The sequence below is a fragment of the Episyrphus balteatus genome, chromosome 1 (assembly GCF_945859705.1).
Source record: "Episyrphus balteatus chromosome 1, idEpiBalt1.1, whole genome shotgun sequence".
Taxonomy (NCBI): Eukaryota; Metazoa; Arthropoda; class Insecta; order Diptera; family Syrphidae; genus Episyrphus; species Episyrphus balteatus.
In genome coordinates this window covers 169027666-169045180 of record NC_079134.1, presented here as the reverse complement: position 1 = coordinate 169045180, position 17515 = coordinate 169027666, and the positions used below count along the sequence as shown (strand labels likewise).

Genomic DNA, 17515 nt, shown 5'->3' with positions numbered 1-17515 from the left:
ACGAGCATAAATGAATGCATTCAAACCTTAACTTACCTCAAACAGAATTAAAAAAATATACGAAAAAGCTTTTAAAAAACATGATATCTGAACCAAGTCTGACAGAGAGATGTGGTTTTAATAATTTAGGAAATACAAGCCCATTAAGACATTTCCTATAATTCTATTCATCAAATCATTTCATTGATAAATTTGAAATGACATAACAATCACTTGACTTCTTTTTCAAAGTTGTTTTTCGCCAAAAATCAAAAATTAATTATGCAATAAAAATAAGATTTTCACTTTTAAAGCCTACTACAATAAGAATAAAATACAACAAACTAATAATTCAGAAGCTTATAAAATAAAATATTCATAGCCATTTTGACAGCTTTGATAAGTTGTGTGTGAATTATTATAGAAATCATCATAATAATCAAATATCGACTAATTTGATTATTATAATTTTAATTTCAAATTTAACATTGACAAAAGAAAACCAAAACCGAACAGATCTACACAAATGTTTGATTGTAAATATTAATCGTATTGTACTTTCACTCTCTGTTTTATATACCTGAACTGTCATAATTTATTATGTCAAAAAACAAGGCTTTTTTCATGAAAAAAAGTCATAAAAATGTTCTCAAATGAAAATGAATAATTTACACACCTGATTACAAAAAAAAACTATTATTATGTAAAGAATATTGGATATATTCTAATGTCATTCAAGCATACATTTTACCTTTTTTCCTTCAAAATAAAACTATGAAATAAATCCCTTACATTATTAGGTTTTTTTCATTCCATCAAAAGAAAGACAAGAAAACAACAAAAAACCCAAACGAAGCACGTAAAGTGCAAGAACTTTCATAAGAAACTCTCAAACGTCAAACCAATAAAAATGACACCAAAGAAAATTATTTAAAGAAACCCCACAAAAATGGAATATTATTATTGTATTGTTATTATGGGTATAATTTCCTTAAATGGAAGATTTGGGTCAAGTACTTGTCGCATTTTGTTTTCAGCTTAAAATCAGAGAAACAGAAAAAGAATTTATATGACACCACAAACGTTGATGGGTAACTTGGCTTATTTATATGTATCGATCTGTTTGTGGTATGGTTTGGGTGAAACGAAAGGTGATCTCTGCTCTGATGATGGTTTTGTTTGCTTACTACAAAACTACCATTCGGATTCGTGCTGCACCTGGGTTTGATAAATCAATGAAATCAGAAGATTTATTGCTGTTTTTTTTTCTCAGTTTTGTTGGTAAATTGATGAAAAGATAAAAACAAAAACAATCATCGATGGATCTTTGATGATCTTTTCAAGCTTAATATCTTCTTCTGGTTTGACCTTTTTTTTTTTTTTTTTGAAAAACCGCATCCTCTTCCAGGTTTGTTCGTTTTTTTCTTAGCTGTTACTGTAAGTGATCTGAAACTAAAAGTGGAACTCTTCAAAGTCTTAGTTTTGAATCAACTTTCAAAAATGGCAGCGTTTCATTGAAAGCTTCCTACTTTGTAACATAAAGAGCAAAAGTAATTAAATTTGATGCAGAAGCCAAAACAAAACGCACACCACATTATAAACCAAAGAATTTAATTTTTAGTTGCACCTTGCACATATTTAAGTTTTGACAGTTTTTATATACAAGTGGACAAACAGGGGTCGAATTACGGCATACGATTACGATCATACGTTAACGTTTTGACTATTTCTCTCTCTATTTAATTATTAGAAAACGATAGGGACACATAGCAACCATTCGTTAACGAGCGTGTGTCGTAGTTCGACCCCAGAATTATTTATCGTGTGTCCCCAAACAACAGCAACGAATAAAGGCGATTGATAAAATTCAAATGCGCTACAGGTGGTCAAAATGTGAACTAAACGTCGAAAAGTGACAGATAACAACTGACAACCAAATCGATCAGCCATTTTACATTTTTATTTACGGAACACGACAAATAGTTCTGTTTGGTTACTTATGCATACACAGAACAATTCAATTTGGCAGGAACTCACTCACAAAAGTTATGAAATAAGCCCATCAGGAGTGTTCCAGAAATAAGTAGAATTAATAGAAATGAAAACTTTCGAAACGTTTTAAGATCCACTGCAACTCCACAAAAGGTTTTCCCGCTTTCAATGGCTAATAGGTTTATTTTATTAGTATCATTGCATTTTTAATCTAATTCAATTGGTACGGGTGCGGCTTCTCCAAATAGAGGTTATACTATTTTCTTCATACTCAAAAGATCATTAAGTGATGGTTGGTTATTACAAGTATAGTGGAAAACAACCAGGGTATCTTTATTTTCCTTGATGATATAAACAAAAACAAAAAATTAAATTGATTTTTCTTGATTAGAGGAGTTGAGTCGCGTCGTCGCCATCATCAGTCGCTATATAATCGCCATCAATGCGCTTTATTTTATCCCTAAACAAAGCAAGAATTTCTTGCGGCTTCATACGAGTAATACTCTGTGTGTTCTTGCAAGGTGTGGCTGGCAACGACTTTCTGCAGTGGCGGCAGCCAGCAGCAATAAGCAAAACAAAACCAAGCAAATGCACTTTATATCATTGTTTCAGCTCCAGCAGAAAAAAAAACAGGCATCTTTATTATCTTTTTGCATCCACATATAGGGATAACAATGGGTTATAGGGAGTGGAGAATGGAATGAACGGGAATGTAATTTTTTTCTTCTATGGCAATTGTATTGAAATTGTCGACGCCGAATGATATAGTAAAATAATTACAGTACATAAACATAAAGCCGTGTATGGTTAGGATTCTATTGTGAATTAAAGTTGGATTTATTCACAATCACTGCGTAGTTCTGTCCCTAATAAAGAAATCTTAAGCATTTAAATGAAAATCAAACAGATTTTTTTTCATACTCTCAATAAAATCTGCCTTATTTGACAGCTAGTTGCTCAATTTTTGAGCAAATTTTTAATAGAAATTTATAAGAAACCACCTAAACTTTTGTGAAATAGAACGCGAACAAGTTTAAATGGACCAACCTGCAAGTTTGAGTCATGAAATTTGAAAATGTCAAAACAAAGTCAGTATTCTCCAAACTGCAAAATCAAACTTGTTGAAAAACCGTTTGTTGTATCCCAAGTATTTACGCCTTTTAAATGGGTTATATTTGACATGTATAATATACATGTCAAACATTGTATTGACTTTTCGCACGTATAAGATAAAATATATAATTAAGAGAACTAATCTATTAATATCAATGTGCGAATTAATCGAATGCAAATAATAGCAAATAATCGCTCTTCTATCACGTCTTGTGATAAAAAGTTTAATTTCCTCAATTTAATTAATTTATCATCTGTGCAAAAGCAATAAATGCAAAAATAAATAAAACAGTCAAGTAAACAAACAAATTCACATGATTAATTCAGACATGCCTTTAAATTAGTAGGTGTTTGTTTTTGACATTTGAAGTGTCAAACACAAATTTATTACCTTCTACCGAAACAAACATAAATATTTCACTTAAATTTGATATTTAAATTATTTCCTTAAATTTACCTTTTTTATTGCCAAACAACTAAACATAACTCCAACAACTTTATTGTCTAAAACAAGAAATTATAATTTTGTTACCGTGAGAACAAAGTAGGTATACCTACCTAATCACTTTCAAACTTTCTAACCCATGCATTGTAATAATGACAGTTATATCGTCATCCTCTATAACAGAAACAGTCCTTTAAAGCTGGTTTTACATAAAATCAGCACAAAAGTCATCAATGCCAAAGTCGAAAACAATTTATGAATTCGCAGACATTAAAGTAACTTTTCTTATCTCTATTCTCAAACCGACCTAATCTGATCTTTCTGCGCTGTCGTGCTTTTCAAAAAAACAAAATACAACACCCATTTGAAAGAATACAAATTTATAATACGTTAGAGGTGTATTTAGTTTAAAACATTGGGATATTTCAATGAACAATTTGACTAAAAGTTCAAAACTAAAACATAACATATTTAAATATAGATTATCAAATGATGAACTATTTTTAAACTATTTTGCAACTTATTAATGCCAGTTTTCATTAACGAACTTTAATGAATTCGAAAGAAAATGATAGTTTCTCTACAATTTTTTTTATTTTTTCTTCACTCTTTGACCAAAAATACGCTGTTTACAGCTGTAACAGAAAAGATTAAAGTTCTTAGAGAGTATGCAACTGATTTGAAACTGACATATTATCAAATTATCAACTGTTCTTTTTTGCTTTTTATCTGAATAATCAATCAATAAATTATCTGGCCTTCTGAATTTTTAAAATCCAATAAAGTCCAATAAAATCAACTTAATTCAATATGAGCGGCAACTGATTTGAAACTAAAATGCAATTAAGTCATGCAATTTGGGTTTAAGTCTTTCTTCAAAACTTCCAAGAGATTCTAATGTGAAAAATTTTGTTTTAAGAATTTTACTCAGAGAAACTTGTTTGAAAATCTTTGACTCAAAATGGTTGTTTCTACCAAAAGGATGGGTATGTTCGTATTTGAAAATTTAAGTGTGTTCGTCTGTTCCATCATAACTTCTAAACTCCATATCGTAATTAGACAAATGATGTTTTTTTGGAAGCGTCTTAATTATCCGCTGGTTATAGACTAAATTTACCACATAAAAATTGAATACGGTGCCCTCTAGAGGCAAACGTCATAAACTGTTTTTTTTGTTTGAGTATGTAGGTACAGCAAATGCAAATGCTTTATCACGAAATTATAAACCCAAAATAATTTAAATAACAAATGGCGATCATTCGATATCGTCAATTTAGATCAGTTTGGTTTAAGTTTTTCAATTTTTTTGTATAACAGTTTATATCCATAAAACTGTTATACTACTTGATTTAAAGCTCCATTTCTTGAAAATTCAAACATATTTTGTTATTAGCTGCGTTCCTTTGGAAATATTTATCTACTGCTTAGTACTTAAAACTACTTTGAACTACTTTTGCTATACTCAAAAAGTAGTTCAAAGCAGCTTTAAGTACGAAGCAGTAGATAAATATTTCCAAAGGAACGCAGCTATTATGGCCAAATTAGTCATTTTCGGTCAACAATTTCTTTAAAACATTACAATGTGTGTCATATTCAAAATCCGTACACACTATAATAACATGAATAAGACTCCTATAAGGGATCTTTTGCGATTTCTTCAATCTCACCCACCATCTTCAACCAAACAAACACAAAAAAAAAATATCGTGATATATTTTATTTCTTTTTATTTTTTGTTTCAGTTTTAAGTCTTTCGAACTTAATTTTGTATTCATAGCGTGTACCCTCGATTCTTGCGTTCTAACCAATTCTTGTTCATTCTTACGACCAAAAGTACACATAGAATGCCAAAAGGCTTTTACTTCTTTTCTGATTCTTTCATACAGATATGCTAATTTTTTTTGACAAAAAAACAAAATAATTTTTGTTTTGCGATCTTTTGCAAGTTCCATTCCATCGCCATTCCCAAGTAAACTTGCTTTCTTGTTGTATTCGAAAATATCCAAAAATGGGGGGGTTGGAAACATATAGCTGTTATACTAAATTTGGGAAAATTATATTGGTGCGACTCTGGACTTATGAAAAAAAGTTGTTATGCCCTTTGTGGGTTGTACCCAGTTTATAATCATCGCGATCATATCGATTCGATTTGTTGGTAACGTAATTGTAAGACTTATAACGGTTAACATGTGAAGTAAAGTATTTCAGAAAAAAAATTCAGTGGCATGTTGGTAAGAAACAAGAAGAAAAAATATTAACAAAAATTGTTTATTTCGAGCACGTATTGGTGGCAATTATGAGATCAGCACAAACAAAGGTTGTTGGCCAAAAAATTGATTTTTTTTATTTTTTTCATAAATAATCACGAATTTTTTCATGTCACATAAAATTAGAGCCACGATAAATGGACAATATTGCGATATTATCTAACGGAATCTCAGACGACTGCGTATGAAAAATTTTTTTTTTTTGCTTGTGGAAATAAAATTATGAAGAAGACTCAAAAATCACGAAGTAGTAAAAATAAAATAATTGACAATTCTTGACCAAGTCGAGTTTGTTTTCTTTGCCCAAAAAAGATAAATGATAAGAATACTAATTTGAATTAAGTTATTCTTCTTTTGAAGTTCTTGAAGAGGTTTAAGATGAGTCATTGATAAGATAGAGATTTCTTGGAATTTATAATGAGAAAAGATAGATATGGTAATAAAAATGAAAACAAGATAAGACTTGAAAAGGTTTTGTTTGAAGAAGAAGGCATGCATCTAAAACTATATTAGATCTTGTAAAATAAACAAAACGTTCTGATAACAAAGAGGGGGTAATGATTGATAAGGAAAAAAATCTTGTTATTATTTTGTAATGCAAATGATGATGGGCTCATGAGTAATAAAAGTAATGCATCTGATAAACAGAAAAATATAATTAACTTTTATCTAAAAATAACCTAATTAACGATATCAATTCCCTTGAGGGCTAGATCAGAGCAGATAATTCAAATACCTAACTTTTTAAGTGGAGTAAGCATTCGTAATTACGTTTTATTGTGAAATTAATGACACTTCATATTATTGCTGTTTATTGGACAGTGGGATTGGGATATGATGCATTTTACTCTCTCGCATTGTCATTGACACATCTTCCGTCACGTACAGACAAAGCTACTTGAATATTGTTCATAACTTCAAAGTGTTTCGTTTGCAGTAATTCATACATAATTCAACTTATCATTTGTCTTCGACGATCACAGAAAATATATAACTTTCTACTCCTTAAGAATATAAAGCAAAATTATAGGAACGTAACGTACAGACAGGCAAAGTCAAAATTGTGTGCATGTTTAAGAGTTTTTATTTATCAGCATATCTACAAAATTCGGTGTAAAAATGACTAAATAATGCTTTTATGGTACATATTTTCAAAATTAAATAAAATTGTCATAAATTGTCACGTACAGAAAAATGCACCATTATAGGTGTAATTATATTCAATGAAAAACTTTAATAAAAAATAATCTCAAAAACTTAAACCTACTGTTATATCAAACTCTTAAAAGTATGAAACAAGAAAATATTCTTTGGCCTATTGCAAATTACAAAAAATGGTGGAAAAAAGGTTTTCTGTTGCTCGCAATCATTTTAGCAAGCAGAGCTCATTTTGAAAGAGTTGTATTAATACTCATGAACATAAATTTAGCCTTGATGGGTCAGATAGCAGAGCTTACGTTTAAATGTTTAAAATTTCAACGTGAAGAACTTTTAAGTGTACCCTTTTTCCCCTATATTATTAATAGAAATAAAAATATACTAGAACAAGTCATCAAGGACAGCTTATCACACTACAATTCATTACAGGAAAGATTTTATTACGAGAAATAACTTTTAGAAGAAATAAAATGCACGACTGGGGTCGCATGTACTTGCTCTTGCAGTTCAAAACACATTTATGTTAAAAAAGCTGTTTTAATGCAATTGCTTTGAATATTATGGAGCAGGGACATAAGTCCCTGGGACACAAGTCCCGAATTTTATTTTCGGGATTAATGTCTAACTTTACTGGGTCATAAGTCCCGAATCCAATTCGGGAATTTTGTCCCACCCTACTGAGACAGAAGTCCTGAATTTTGTTAGGCGCAAATGGGACATAAGTCCCGAATAAAGTAAAAACTATTTTATATACATATTTTTACTATAAATGTTCATATAGGTACTAAGTAATTCATAAGATTATTTTTTGGTGCCATGAAATACGCCCAATTGAAATAAGGAAGTCTTTCGAGAATTGGCATAATTATAATTTTCAAAAGACAAATAAAGCCATTTTTCAACATTTGGCTTTATTTCTCTTTCACGTCAATTTATTTTCAGAAAAAAAGAAACAAATGTGCCTCGCTTCTGTTTATTAAAGCGAAATAACACTATTATGATTTTTATATCATTCCAACTTTTCAAAGAATAAGTTTTATATAAAATTTGTCTTACTTCAGTTTGCCAAAGAAAAAAAATAGAACTCAAACTTCAAAGACAATATTTTGCCAGTTTAATGTTTGTTCCAAAGATATGCTTATAACACAATAAAACGATAAACGCGAAGCGGAAAATTTTTTTTTCTCAGATTCGAATCTCTTTAATTTGCACAACCCAAACGCGAAGCGGAAAAAAATTTTGCCCACGGGAGAATCCATTTTGAGGTGTGGAAATAAAAATTCGCGCGAATATTTGCGTTTGGGTTGAGCAAATTAAATACATTCGAATCTGAAAAATTTTATTTCCGCTTCACCCTTGTAAGAACTCATATCGGTTATCACAAATTTCAATTATTAAACTTTCACTTTATACATTTGTTCATATTTTGTCACGATGCAATTTCGAATAACCAATAAATTTGCTTTTGTTTTCCAACAGCTTGTAACCGTACCTTACATTGGAGTTGGTACTACGAAAAAAAATCGTGAGAACAATATCGGTTCTATTATTTCGTCAGCTGTGGTCTCTTATAGTCTCTATAGATATAATTATGCAAAAAAAGAATACGTGGGACATAAGTCCCGAAAATTTTTTTCGGGACTTATGTCTCCGTAAGGTGGGACATTATTCCCGAATTGGATTCGGGACTTATGACCCAGTAAAATGGGACATTAGTCCCGAAAAAAAAATTCGGGACTTATGACCCGGGGACTTATGTCCCTGCGCCGAATATTATATATGCAAAAATTTATCAAAATCGTTAGAGCCGTTTTCGAGAAAATTGCAAAACTAATTAAAGATTTAAAAGAAGAGCCGACATGAGTGATTTAAAAAAATGAAACATACCATATTTCCATTAACCGTATTTTTAGAGAAAAATTAAAAACGCAGTTTTGTTAGAACTTTATACAGCATTACGTGTGTAAAATTTAATCAAAATCGTTGGAGCCGTTTACGAGAAAATTGCAATAACTCGAAAATTTTGTATGGGAGGTATACGTTCTAAGCGAGATATTAAAAAAACCAAAAAAAAAAAAACCAAACTTGGAAACTTGTATTCAAAATACTGTATGCCAAAATACTGTATGTCAAAATTCTGTACATCAAAATTCTGTACTTCAAAATTCTGTAAAAATGCTGTAAAAAATATCGTTTTGATAATGTAAATAAAATGCACGACTGGGGTCGCACGTACTTGTTCTTGCAGCTCAAAGCACTTTTATGTTAGTCTACTTGTAGATTTTAAAAGCTGGATCTAAATTAAAAAAAAAATGATATTGGGGAAGAGCCGACATTTAGGGCAAAATTATGTTAAATGAAAAAATTTTTTTTTTGTTATTTGACTTTTTTGAGAAAAAATAAAAATGGAGTTTTATTGCCACTGCTTTAAATATTACGTATACAAAGTTTAATCAAAATCGTTAGAGCCGTTTTCGAGAAATTCGCAATATCGTATTTTTTTGTATGGGAGGTATACGTTCTAAACGAGATATAAAAAAAAAACAAAAAAAAACCAACTTTCAGAATTCCATAAAAATCATCTGTACCCAGGGGCGTATACAGGTTTGCTTCTTGGGGGGGGGGTCATGCCAATTTTTTTTTTTTTTTCAAAAGTTTTGATAGCAGGCATGAACCTGAAAATGGTCTTTTTGAATTATTAAACATTTAAATTTGTGCGTCTTGCATTTCGAATCGAAAAGTTCCGAATGTAGTTCTAAAAATAACCAAACAAAAACGGTATGAGATTCGTTTAAGTTTAGCGTTAAGCCTTAAAGCCTAGAACGCTGCTGATGTGAAACGAAATTTTTCGTCGGTCTCCACGAGGACAACGAAATGCTTGCGAAATCTGGACCGAAAAATTGCAAAACATAAATGAGAAAAAAGCAAACACGCATCGCAGAAAGACACGCAATGACAAAATGAACAACAAAAAAACTCAAAATGTCATTTTTCCACACACAATGAATGTCCCCGGCAATTGTTTGTGTGCGAAAAAGAAGTTTAGACTTTCAATTTCGTTGTGCCGAACAGCGTACTACAGAACGAAAAGTTGAACGAAATTTTTGGTTTACCATTTCGTTGTTTCATTTTTGTATGGGATTTTTCGTACTAGGCTTTAATTTTGACCAATTGAGGCTATCCTCTCCTAAAAATAAAATGTACTGTACGAGTACTTCGATTGAATAATTTGCCTTAAAACAACTGTTCATTGTTTTCCGCTAGCCCAGAAAGTTAAAATAAAAATCGTTTTTACTTAATAACAGTTTTAACTTTTGAATTAAAAGTCTTCCTAACCTCAGGCAAATCGCAAAGTTTTGTAAAAAAAATTGCATTTGAAAATATAATTTTTTTAAATTTTATTTTAAAATTGTATGGGAATTTAAAATACCTCTATTAAAATAGTAAAGACAAAAAAAATAATTTTGGCGATATTTTGGAATTCGTCCGTTTTCAGGTATTAATCAGCGGTTTACAATATAAAAAACATTCAGTTGTATTTATTAGATTAAGCCCTGCTTTTTCAATCGTCAGATAGACTATCAGAAGAATAAATGTCACTATAAAAAAAAACTTTTATTCCTAGGAATAAGCTCTAACTTATCTAACTTAGGTTTATCTAACTATTCAAAAAATTAGCCCTAAGTGATATTTAATAATAATATTTAAATTGCCTTAGATAAGGTTGCTTACATTGCTTCTATAATTGGCTGGCCATTGATGATTAACAAATCGATAGTTGTTTCAAAAAATGCAACAGATCTAGCAAATTTAGTATGTACAAAATACTGTTATATTCTGTAAGCAAACAAAATTCACCAAATTTTATCAGACGAATGTATTGAACTGGAACATTGCAAAAAACTAAAAAGATTTGAGGAATGATATCCTTCTTTAACATTTTGCCGATGACGAATTTTATCAACAGAATTGACATCCACACAGCAAGGCCGCAGAAAGCTTCCCTATTTAAAACATATTTTATTCACTTCATCATATAAAAAAAATAGAAGATATGGCTGCTTCTTTTATTTGCTGGTAAGCAGTGTCTTGCCCTTAAGATATTATTTTTGTATACCTACTAGATTCAATTTCTTTTAAAAAGCTTTGAATATAATACTTATCCGGATTTTGTTTCCATACAAAACTCTACAGCTCAACTAATATTATCGAACGAATCAAAATAATCCTAATCCAGCATAGCGTTCGCTAAAAATATGACCACTTCCCTAAAATATGCTAAAATAGTTTGTTTGAATACCAAAAATTTTTTTTATTTTTAATTTTCGTTCATGTTCTAAAACTTCAACATTTTGAAAATAATCTTACTCAAGAGATTTCAGTATCACATAACAAATTCTTTTTTAAGTTCTGAGTTCTTGGGGGGGGTCATGACCCCGTGACCCCCCCCTTGTATACGCCGTTGTCTGTACCAAATTTGAAGAAAATCCATCCACGTGTTAGGGCTGTGGAAATGTGTACAGATGGACGTACAGACGCACAGACGCACGGACGGATTTGCGAGACCCACTTTTTTGGAATTCTCCATCATCGTAATGTTGGTTTTGATTAAAACCTCAAATTTTTTTTTCGTCACGAAACCAATACTTGCCCTATAGAGCAAGTAAAAAGTGCGCGCGCACTTTTTTACATTATCAAAACGATATTTTTTACAGCATTTTTGAACAACTTTGAAATACAGATTTATTTAAAAGAGGCTTTACTATGAATTTCTAAAAGATCAACTTAATAAAGAGGCAAGCTTCTAATGCTGATTAATCTAGGTACCTTATTAGGAGCTACGGAAAAAGGGAGAGAGAAAACAAAATTCTACATTTATGTAAAAAAAACAATCTGAATTAAACCACGTTGCATACCTAAAACGGATTGCAAAAAAATTAAATTTATATTGATATGTATTTTGTATACTTAAGAAAAGTTTGATTAGTGTTCCTAGAATTGATTTACTTTTTTACTTTAAAAATTATGTTTGTATAAAATTACAATTGTCAATAATTATATATTTAAAGCTAGTATTATGTGTTTTTTTTTTATCAAAGGAAATTTCTTGAAAAATACTGTTTTTGCCGTTAATATTGAGTTTATTGTTAACTATCATGAAATTCTTTTGAATTTTATTTTAATTGTTTTCTATTTAAAATATAATAAAAAAATTAATAAACCACTAAAAACAAATAAATAAAAATTAATTTATTGCTCCAAAACGGATACTCATTAGATAAATCATTTAAATTATATCTACCCCAGACATTCTATTACCTACATGGTACATCCGCTTTGATTTATTTATTTTTTTCTATTCTCTGTAATGTGCGTAAATTTTAAGACACAATAAATAGTTGTTGGTCTATGGTTTTTTTTTTTATTCTCGTTTGATGTTTTGAAATTTTGCCAAAATAAAAAACCCGCACATAATAAAACCAAATCATCTGTCAGTCGATTTGGCCTATTGTGTGTGATGAAAAGTCAACAAAAAAGAAAACAAAGTTAGAATGCATTTTTATTGCAGATATCTAGATCAACATGCGTTAATTAGTTGGTTCATAGGATTAATTATGTTAATGATCACGTCAGCAGTGACGAGTAACAGCAGCAATGTCCGGCGGCGGAGGCGCTGCGGCACCATGAAAGATATGAATGCATTTTTATTGTTAGATTGTAAATTATGCTAGTGTCAGATTTGAGTTGTATTGTGGAATGTTATATTGGCTAAGAATGAATTAATATGCATAAAAGCAGATCATAGAATTATGTCTACATATCTAATTTATTAAGATTTTATGAGACTTTTAAGTTGATTCTGATCAAAGACGTGATTTCTATTAATAGAATATATTTTTGATGATGAATGTAGACGTAGTCAGCTCGTGTTATTTGTGTGACAGAACTTTTTAATAAATTCATTATAATAAAAGTTATGAACGCACACAAAAGAAAACAATCAAATTATGACAGGTGACAAGATATAAAGATGATTGCTCAAAATAGCTCAAATTGAGCAAAACTCAGAGTTTTATTATATTAAAGGTATTTATGTGTCAAAAAATATATAATGAACACACCTTAATTCAACGCATGTCTACATTTTACGAATATCTTAGATGTAAACCAAAAACCATAAATGTCACAATTGCAAATGTCAAAACATCAGATTAAAACTCTCAATTTCAATTCTTTTTCGGAAATATAGAATAGATGTCACAATGAATTTACGAAAAGTATTTTTTTTGGTGCACTATTTATCAAATGTCAACTGTCAAAAGTGACAACGGCAGGAGCAGCTACCTAAATGTGGTGTTTAGAACTAAGTTAGTGTGGCGGTCCTTAAAGCACAAAACGCATTTAGTAACAAAATGACATAATTGCAAAATGACAGACACATTTCGATTGTCAACTGTCAAAAATTGCAGATGCCAGCCTCTCGGTAGCATAGTTTAAAACTGAAAGCTGGGAAAATATGTGAATTCGTTTAGTAATTTTTTGACATAAGGAATCTTCAGAAATCTGAACTAGTCTAATTAAATTCTTGAATCAAAAATATTCAAAGAACCTTAAGATCATCAAATCGATATTCCAATGATGACGATGATGATGGATTTCTTGAATCTATTTTTCTATGGAAAAAATGATTGCACTAAAACTAATTGATCAAATGTATAAATTCTTCATCCTAATTGCTCTTGAGTGCCAATGGAACCATAGAATACGAAATCAATTCCATTACAAATGGGAAAGAAAAAAAATTGAAAAACTGATCAAACATCCGCCAATCAACTTGTGTGCGCACATTGTAAATCGCACCGATCCCAGAAAATATATATACAAACCCCAACAACAACAAAAACGAAAAAAATCCACTTTAACTCCACTGGCTAAGCTATGTTAGGTTTTTGAAGAAGAAGAAGTAATCGAATCCCAAAGAACCATAAAAGTGCATTTAAACGCATTCATGCCGCCACACAGTAGGTATACATATAGTAGCCAAGATGGGTAGATATACTCCTTCCATCAAGCTGATGCTGGAAATGGCAAAGAACTATGCTCGTTTTACATTCCCTCCCCAGCAGCGATTGACTGACTCTATTCGGTTCCGATTCACATTACAACATCTCGATCTCGAGCATATAGTGGATCTTTGGGAAGGCGGGTAGCCGGCGCGTCCATGACGACGCTTTGGAATTTATAGGCAACAGAAATGGCATTCGCGGCATTAAATTGATTCCATTGTGATTTAATGCAAACGCATGCTACCAACCAATGAATTCACATATGCGCCACAAGGGGGAGCCTCTTATACAAAAAGGCGCGCATAACACAGATGCTCATGCACTGTCTTTCAAGTGTGTTTCGCATAGAAGTTCCCAGAAGAACGACGACGAACGCATCGAGCCAAAAGGGCAGCAGCAGCAGCAAAACCAATTCAAAAAATAGAATCAAGCCAAGGACCGCTGATCTGATACAAACTCTTCTACTACTGTGTTTCTGCTGCAGGTGTCTGATGCCTTAAGGCCTATCCACAAGCTGAAACAAAACACAACAACTGTCAGAAATTATGTATTTTTCAAACTAACGAACGCGCACTCACTGTGCCCAGAATGTGTCTCTCGTAGGTATTATTGTTATGATAATTTGGTCTAGAATTTGCAAATCTCTACGCAAAATTCAATGTCTGACTTTGTCTGTGTGGAATAGGAATAAATATTTCATGCGCAAGTGGACTTTTTGGCATATGTAGATGAATTGCTGGTGGATTTGTGATCGAGTTGGCTAGGAGAGTTGTTGTTTTGTATATAGCTTTCTCTTTGGCGCACCATATCATCACCTTGAACTCAATAGGGAGACATACCTATATGTAAAGTTGTGGAATAGAGCCGTGCATATATTTTGTCACACAGTTTTTTTTAGTTTTTGCTGATATATTGCAAGTAGAAGCGTGGGAATAACTTGGTATTCAATTCTATATTTGAGGCTAAAAAATAAAAAAAACATAGGGCTGAGCATAAATAAGTGGCAACGCCAGATTTGGACTTTGAGATGTAAATAAAATTGAAAAGAAACTAGGGATGCTCAAAAAAGGATCTCCTAAGAAAAAAAAAGAAGACGCATTCAGCTGTCAAAGTAAAAGTTTTAAGTGTAAACATTACCTTAAATAATTTTCAGCACCTGAACGTTAAAAAGTGTTTCCACCTTAAAGAACTGATTTCATCTGTCTTTGGAATCTCTTAACTTCATGAAGACTTTTTTTTATAATCTGCTCGCACTAAAGAGGTTTTGGCTACCCTTAATATGTATGAAAGCAGTGCGAGCCTAGGAAAAAAGGAAGGGGCTTATAAGGAGAAACTGAGGCGGGTAATACATTTCACATTCTTGTAGTACGATTAAAGAAAGAACCTCTGTACTTGAAGGTAAGTCCGAAATTGGACAGTGAACCAAAATCCGGATTTTCACAAGTCAATTTTCGATACACAATTCATCGTAACAAAGCTCATTTTTCGTAACAAAGCTTCTCCGCACTCTAAAAAATCATCGCGTGAAAAATCAGGAAAAAGAGATTTTGCTGATCTTTGGCCTGATGTCTTTATTCGGTAGATCATATCTTACAAAAAAACAGTGCGTAAAATATAACGCTATGTCAAATTGGTTGGTTTTTTCTACTTTGCTTTGCTTATCAAAACGCCATTCTGACATTTAGGCAGGGTTTAAAACATTCTTGAGCATTTCTTCTTAAAAAGAAAGAGAAAGACTGTTTTACAAATTCACCTGACGGGAACTTATCAGCGGTTGGTGAAGTTGAAGAATGAACACGTCTACCTTGCTTCATTTTTAGCAATAAGACAAGGAGGACTTATCATCAGCTGTCACCCTGCTTAACAAGTGCTTAGGCCCAACATTTTGATATTATGTTGTGATTTTTCAACGCAATTATCTTCTTTCTGCATTTAACAGTCGTCATCATTTGCGTTCGCTTAGCCGATTTTATGAAATTTTGTACATTTGGAACTCGTTGAACACGACCAATATTTTTTGACAGGCCCTTTTTCAGTTTACCATTGTGTTTATGGAGTAAAATAAACATATGAAACTGAGCTGGGCTATAACATTTCCATTAAAGCAGTGTTTTCCAAAACTGAACCTCTCTTTCTCTTTCAGCTTCTCTATTAAATATAAATTCATTAATTTTTCTGACATTTGACAGCTGTACGTCAAATTTGCTGACAAGTTTTTACTCATGTAAATGTGGCATAACGCTTTTTGTATGACGAAGTCTTTACCAAGTGTTTATATGGGCAATATTTGTGGCAGAATTTTTTTGTCTTATTGAAATTTTATATAAATCTCATTTAAAAATTAAAAGATTTTTGTCGGGTATCTTCAAACAAACAAACTAAAATCAAATGTTTGAACAGTTTAGCTTTGAAGTTTGAACACCAGAGGCATCACAAAAATAGCATTTATCTACTGTCCCAAAGTTATAACAAATGCATGCACAATGTACATTCATCTGTTTCCTTATACAGTGCCGCTCACTTGAATAGCACACCTTTTTTTTTTAGTTATAAGTGCATATAATTCCTGTCTCTTAATACCAAAATGATCAATATTTTACTTTTTGGTATGTCCCCTTATGCACTCTCTTTGTGAGCGAAATCATTCATTTTCAATGACCCGTTAGTTAAATTTTGCAATTTTTTGCGGAACAACTCTGAAAAAAGTGCTCCTATTCTGGCTCACTTGAATAGCACATCCGCTTTTTTTTAGTTTTCGAGTGCAAATCAAAGAAGGTAGAACTTCTAAAATACTTATTGTAATTTGACACAGAAGGTATCGTTGAAAGCGTATTGATTGCCTCCTCGTTGTCAACATGTCGTCATTATAGTGGTTATTGTCGATATATTTTCCACTTTGTAATAATCAGAATCACTTTATCTTCTAATTTATTCCAATTATTACGAAATCTATCATCCATTGTAAAAGTTCGCTCGCATATCATAACATTCAAGATTATCTAAAACACCTATTATTTATAAACTTAAACCTCATATCTTTTCAAAAAACTCAGTCAACTTGTAAGCAAATCATTCGTTGCGCATTCAAAAAAAAAAACTTTCTTAATTCAGAGAAAGGTATCGTACAAAAATTTTCCATTTAAAATTTCTTTTTTGTTTTTGATCAATAGTTGTGTTTTTTATTATTTCCGAAGCAACTTTTCAATGTCACTTTTTTGGTTGCTTCCATAAAAATTATTTACTTCCTCTAAAAAATGCGCAGCGCATGAATATATGCCTTATAGCTGTATAAGAAAGCTCAAACTCATAAATCTGGATGACACTTAAAATAAAATCATAAAAAATAAAAACTAAAAAAAAAAAGCCTGAGGAACCCAAAAATAAATTATAGATGCATTGCCCGCATGAGGTAACCCAATTGGCATCACGATTCATATGAAAAAAATATAAAAAGAAAGCCTTCATCTAGCCGCCCATTCAAAGTCACGACCAAA

General features: G+C 31.4%; 1 protein-coding gene across 1 annotated transcript in view; it reads right to left on the bottom strand.

Moving 5' to 3' along the window:
* The window catches only part of LOC129907496 (protein Shroom), a 235415-nt gene that overhangs the window by 39226 nt on the left and 178674 nt on the right, over nucleotides 1–17515 (bottom strand). The window lies entirely within an intron of this gene.